Below are 6,031 nucleotides of genomic sequence, written 5' to 3' on the forward strand. Positions count from 1 at the left end.
CTCAGGAGTCGGTGGCCTTGGGCATATTATTTGGCCTCTCTGTAGTTCTAACAATCGCTAAATTATTAGGACTCAGTGAAACGGTATCTTGAAAGTTGTTTGGATGCTTTAAAGTACTATACAAATGTCAAGGTCCTTCTAGTTTTGTGTTTTATTTCCAAACCTTTGCATCATTATGTAAAGTTATGGAGTTTGAATCTAGAAAAGTGGGAGTTTGGGGTGGGGGAACCAGGAAAGGGGACAATATTTGAAATGGAAATAAAGAAAATAGCCAATAAAACATTTTAGAAAAAGAAACTAGAAAAGCAGGCTTAGACTATCCTCTTATCTCAGCCCACCCCAGGAGCATTTGGAAGAGCCTGATTTGTGAAGTTCTTTCACAGATTGACCTCATAAACTCTAGGAACTCTCCAAATCAACATGGTGCTAGTATGAGGAGCCCAGTACATGATTCACATCCTTAGGGGAAGACGTGAGCAGAAAGAATGCAAGCAGGAGATTTGAAAGAAGAGAGAAGAGATTTGGGTTAAAGCGCCCTTGGACTGTTTCCCCTGACTTAGGGGGGCTGAATGAACCTACCACTTAGACAAGTATCCACAATTTCAGCAATCACATATCTCATCAGGCCTAAGGTGCTGCCTCCACCACTTCCCACATTGAAGCACATTTGTTAAGTCATCTGAGTGTATCTACTCAGGCCAATGTTATACCTGTTCCATGAAACATGGGATTGGAAGCAGCTAAAGGAGACCTAGGAAAGACAGGGACCTGATACCAGAAACAGCACCATCTACCTAACATCAATCCAAAGGAAATCTGTCATGAAGGTCAAGGTCAGAGACAGTGGACCCAAGGCTAGCTGTTCAAAGAGTAAGAAATGTATTTTTAAGCTCCTGTGTCTCTCATTGTTCCTAAACACAGTTTCATGTTAAAACTTCAATAAGCAGCAAATTAGTTTTAGCATCAGTAGGCCCTATGCATATATGGATAGGTTTGTAATAAAATAAATGCTGTCAGTTTAATATTCAAATTGAAGTAGATGTCCTTTTTTTTTCTGGGAACTCTCTGTTGAAGCAGGATGTGGACTGTGAAATGCATTATTCCCTGTTGGAAGTCATTCAGCCTTGGACCCTTCCACAAAATGTTCTAGTCTCTTCAATGCTTAACCCAAGACAGAGAAAGCATAGGACATTTGTGAGAAAGAAAACAGGTATACTGACTCCATTATACTAAGACTGAATATTATGAATATGGATGTACAGAAGAGATCATGCCTCTGCCTCACATCTCTGGTTCCTTCTTCCTCCAGATTCCCACCAAAACAAAGGGTAAAATCCACTCTCATTTGCTGGTAACCCCTGCCTGTTAACTATAATTAGCTTTCCTTATCCCTGTTTTTCAAAAAGGATGTTGGGCTCTTTGTCAGAAAAAAAAAATCTCATTAATGATGATAGCCTATTGTCATGGCTACCTTTGAAGGCTTCTGTGGTGAGTCCTCTAGAAGACCCCTTATCAGAGGGGTTGCAACCCACAAAACCCAGGCAGCAGTTCTGCCCAGCACAGGAGTGACTTAGCCAAGAGAAGCATCCCATTGTGCTTAGAAGTTGCTTTGTTTGTTCCTAGATGCCTCCATGTTTTCCAACTCATTTGGTAGCCTCAAACACACAAAAGCACCAGTGATGCCTCCACAATGAGATTTTTAATAATAATAGTTTGATGAGCTCCTCTGCAAATACCTTTGTTGTGGGAAACAAGCTTCTTGTTAATTGACAGTCTCAAAAATATGAGAGAACTATCAGGGCGGCAAAGCAAGCATAATTTTATTTATAAAAATGTAGCTCAAACTAGATTCCCTTTATCATAAGGGGTCACTGAAATTCACTTTGCTAACACAGCATTCCTCATGGACAGATTGAAAGTTATTATATATGTGCTTCTTGAGATACTCCCTAAAGCTGTATTTCCTGAGCAGGTGCAATATATGAGGAAGAGATTCAAATAGATATCACCCTAACTTAATCCTATCATTAAAAAATAAAATGCCAAACTCATTTTCACATGCTATCTCCAACAGAAGCACCTGTAGAGTATGCAGTGCATACAAAGACAACAGAGATAAGGTATAGTCTACAAATTGACAATAGAAGCTGTGTTTAGGTCACCATTTCCATGTGGGTTGTTTTCATTCCTGGAAACAATCCAATCTTGTTGGTAATATCAACACCCAAGTGCAAAAGACAGCATTCACTCATTCTCAAAAGCGGCCTTTTGCTAATAAGTGCACTAGAGCCCAGTCCATGGAGATGCATATCCTATTGTGAGTGCTAAAGAAGAAAAAAAAGTGGTTTAATCCCAGCATTGAGTAGGTAGAGACAGATGAAGTCTGGAGCTCACGGGCCATCCTTCCTAGCCTAATTGGAGAGTTTCAGGCCAGTGAGAGACCCTGACTCAAAACAAGATGTGCACGGTGCCTGAGGAAGGAAACCATAGATTGACCTCTAGTTTGCACATACACAGAGAGAGAGAGAAAGAGAGAGAGAGAGAGAGAGAGAGAGAGAGAGAGAGAGAGAGAGAGAGAGAGGAAAGAGAGAAAGAGAAGACAGGAGAAAGAGAGAAAGTAAAAAGGAAAGAAAGGGAAAAACAGAAAGAAAGGGAAAACACATTTGCTAAAGAAAATGTCTAGTAATTTTCCACACCAGACATTCTATGGAACTAAACAAACTGAACCCAATACCAACTGTGAATTCTGAAATGACTACATGGAGATCTGAGTAGGTGCTTTAACCAAGAATGATCCACATGTCAAATATCTAAAGAAAGAAGATCCTAGTGTAAATCTCCAGCCAATCTCTATCACTTGATGATGAGTAAGTGCACACTAAAAACAATGATGAATGAATGAATGAATGAATGAATGAATGAATGAATTTATTGAATAAGGGTTATGAAGGAGAGAACACTCATGGTTTAAATCAGTGTTGAAGAAAGGGGAGTGAATTTGAAGCCAGAAATATTACATGAGTAAAGGTTGGGCTACCCGAATTCTCTCCAGGGTCAGGATTTGCCCATGCCCTGGAAGCCTTGTGCAGTCAGGTCTCAGAACTCATGTGTGGGCAAACTTATTCTTAGGTCACTGTTCCTCAGTCTGATCCAGACCTCCTCAAGCTAACATTTCTAAGACCTTCCTATACCAGAAACTTCCTAGACTCAGCTATCTTATCATGATGTAGAACATGCAAACACCAGATTACAGGTTTCAATGAAATCCTTACTTTTTTTTTGATTGTATAAAAATCACAAAATTTAACAAAACACCAAACTGCATTAGTTTTTAAAAGCAATAATGTAAATCAATGCAAACTTCTTCTTAAATGGCAGAGAAAAACAGGGAAAATTGAAGAAAGAAATGGTATTGTGTAATGAAAAAATGGAATTTTATATTCTCCACCATGGTTTTTTTTATATATATAAATGAAGTACAGTGGTGTTCAGGAGAATTTCTGCCAGGAAAAAAGCCAGTATCATCTTGAAGGATTCACTAAGGAGACATTACATTTCTGTAACCCAAGATGGACTCTGCCCAGAGATCTAGAGCCAAGGCTCTGAAATCCCTCTTGCCATCTTCAGTCTGCATTGAGATACTCTTTCACTTCAGCTCTTCTACATCCCAGAGCTTCACATGCTTTCTGGAGAGTGTGAACTGGGTTTTCTTCAAAGACCAGGTAAGTTGGCTTCTCCAACCAGAAGCAAACTCTTTTCTAGTCTTGCTCGTTTTCCCCATTGCTAAAGCTCTACTTGCTTCACATCCAAACCACCTGCATAATGCCATCTTCATTCTTAGCAAGACCTGTTTTCTTCATAGCTGATTGCACATGCCCAGCCATTACACTCTCCTCACTGTGAGAAAGATACAAATCCTTGCTGGATCCATGAGATGTTGCAACCAAGAGATTTAGTCACTTTAGACTCTTCAGATTTGTTCAAATAGCCAGTGCTGTAACAAAATACTTGAGATAGTCGTATTGAAAAGAGGAAAGGCTCCTTTGGCTCATGGCTTCAAGAGTGTCAGTCTACAGCACTGTTGCTTTGGGACTTGTTGAAAGACATTGTGACAGGGAGTCTACAATAGAGAGACTTGCTCGCCTTCATTGCCACTAGCCAACATTAGAGGAAACTATTGTCCCACACTACCCTTTGAGGCTACACCCCCAACAAGGTAAAGTTCCCAATGAGCTTCCTGTTTCAAGGTGTCAAGCACCTTCTAGTAAGTCCAGGCTGATGAAATGAACATTGAACATGTGGGTTTTAAGAGAACATTCCAGACCCAAACTATTAAATATGCCCTTTGCTTTTCTGTCTCCATTTCCTTGACAAGGTCTTCTAAAGATCTGTGAGATATGTGTGTGTGTGTGTGTGTGTGTGTGTGTGTGTGTGTGTGTGTGTGTGTATCCTAAAATTCTTATTTTAAAATTCAAATCCCAATTATAATGATATTAGAAGGCAGGTATTGGAGAGGTAATAATTCAGTCATAAGGGCAGAGCCTTCATGGTGGGAGAATAATACCATTGTTTACAAACAAAATAAAAGATCCAGAGAAGTCTTTGGCTCTTTTTCTACCTCTTTCTTTGATGCAAGAATGCATCAAAACCTTGAAGACAGAGGAGGTCTCCACCTAAATCTGACCTGATATTGACCAAGTATGAGAACCTTCTAGATATGGGGTCTTGGGTGACTTGGAGACCTCCTGCCCATGAAGTTGATCAGAGTGCACTGAGGCGAATATAATTGATTCTGGGAGTGTTAAGGAAGTTCCTGCTGGAGGAAAACACTCCAAATGCAACTTGAAACATTTTCTAATCCCAACCTCTAAAATTATGAGTAAATTTCCATAGTTAATAAGCCACCAACTCTGTGGCACTTTGATTTATCAGGTAAAACCCAGACAGTCTACAAATACTAAATCTAACCAAGATGTCAAAATTCTTCACTGAATTTATTTAAGGACAAGTAAATGGGATGAAAGGGTGAAATATTCAAAATTTCAAATTAACATCTCAGGCCTGGGCTTCAGAAAATGGTAACCACTAGTCATCTACTGTGTTTGAACACCTGAAATATGCTAATCTAAAGTGATATATATATTGAGGGATGGAGAGGTGATTCAGCAGTACTGGTTGTACTTCCAGAGGTAATGAGTTCAATTCCCAGCAACCACATGGTGGCTCACAACCATACATAATGGGATTCAATACCCTCTTTCGGCATGCAGACTCTATATGCAAACAGACCACTCATCTACAGAAAATATAGAAACATCTTTTAAAAATGTACTGAATTTCAAATATTCAGCATGAAAACAGACTAAATATTAATAATTATACATTGACCATCTATCGAAATGCTAAGTTTTGATACATTGTGTGAAATAAAATGTTCTATTAAAATTAATTTTCTCTATCTTCACTTTTTATTCAGTTGTTAAAAAAAACCTTTTAGCACATTTGTGGCTCCCACTGAATTTCCAAGGAAGTACTACACCAGAGCAAACTTCCTGATGCACTGTAATGGAAAGAATACTGAAGATTTCCCGAAAGCCAGTGACACCAGTGTCTCCCTCAGAGAAAGGTTAGCTAACCAGCTGGCTTGCTGTCACTAGGCTTCAAGCTAAAATTCCTTCACAAGTGTTTACTTCTATGGAAGTTTTCTCTAAAGAGCATCAAGATGAAATGAGACTGTCCCCTTTGTCTCAAAAAGCGTATCATAAAAGCATGCCGATGATATTTGAGACCAAGTAAATGTATCATGTTAAGGCTTATTTCTCCAAAAGCAATCACATGCAATTTATTTGATGTCCACACATTAAAGATAAAGAGATTTCACACAAATATCTCTGCTTGGGGCTCCTTTGTCGGGGAAAGAAGATCCCGTGACCACAGACATGATATCCCTATGATCCTGGTGAGCTGAAGTTATGTGGCATCAGTCCCTCTAGCTGGCACACACCCAGATGGCCACAGTTTCTGCTATCCA

This window comes from Apodemus sylvaticus, chromosome 8 (assembly GCF_947179515.1).
Source record: "Apodemus sylvaticus chromosome 8, mApoSyl1.1, whole genome shotgun sequence".
In the NCBI taxonomy this organism is placed as follows: Eukaryota; Metazoa; Chordata; class Mammalia; order Rodentia; family Muridae; genus Apodemus; species Apodemus sylvaticus.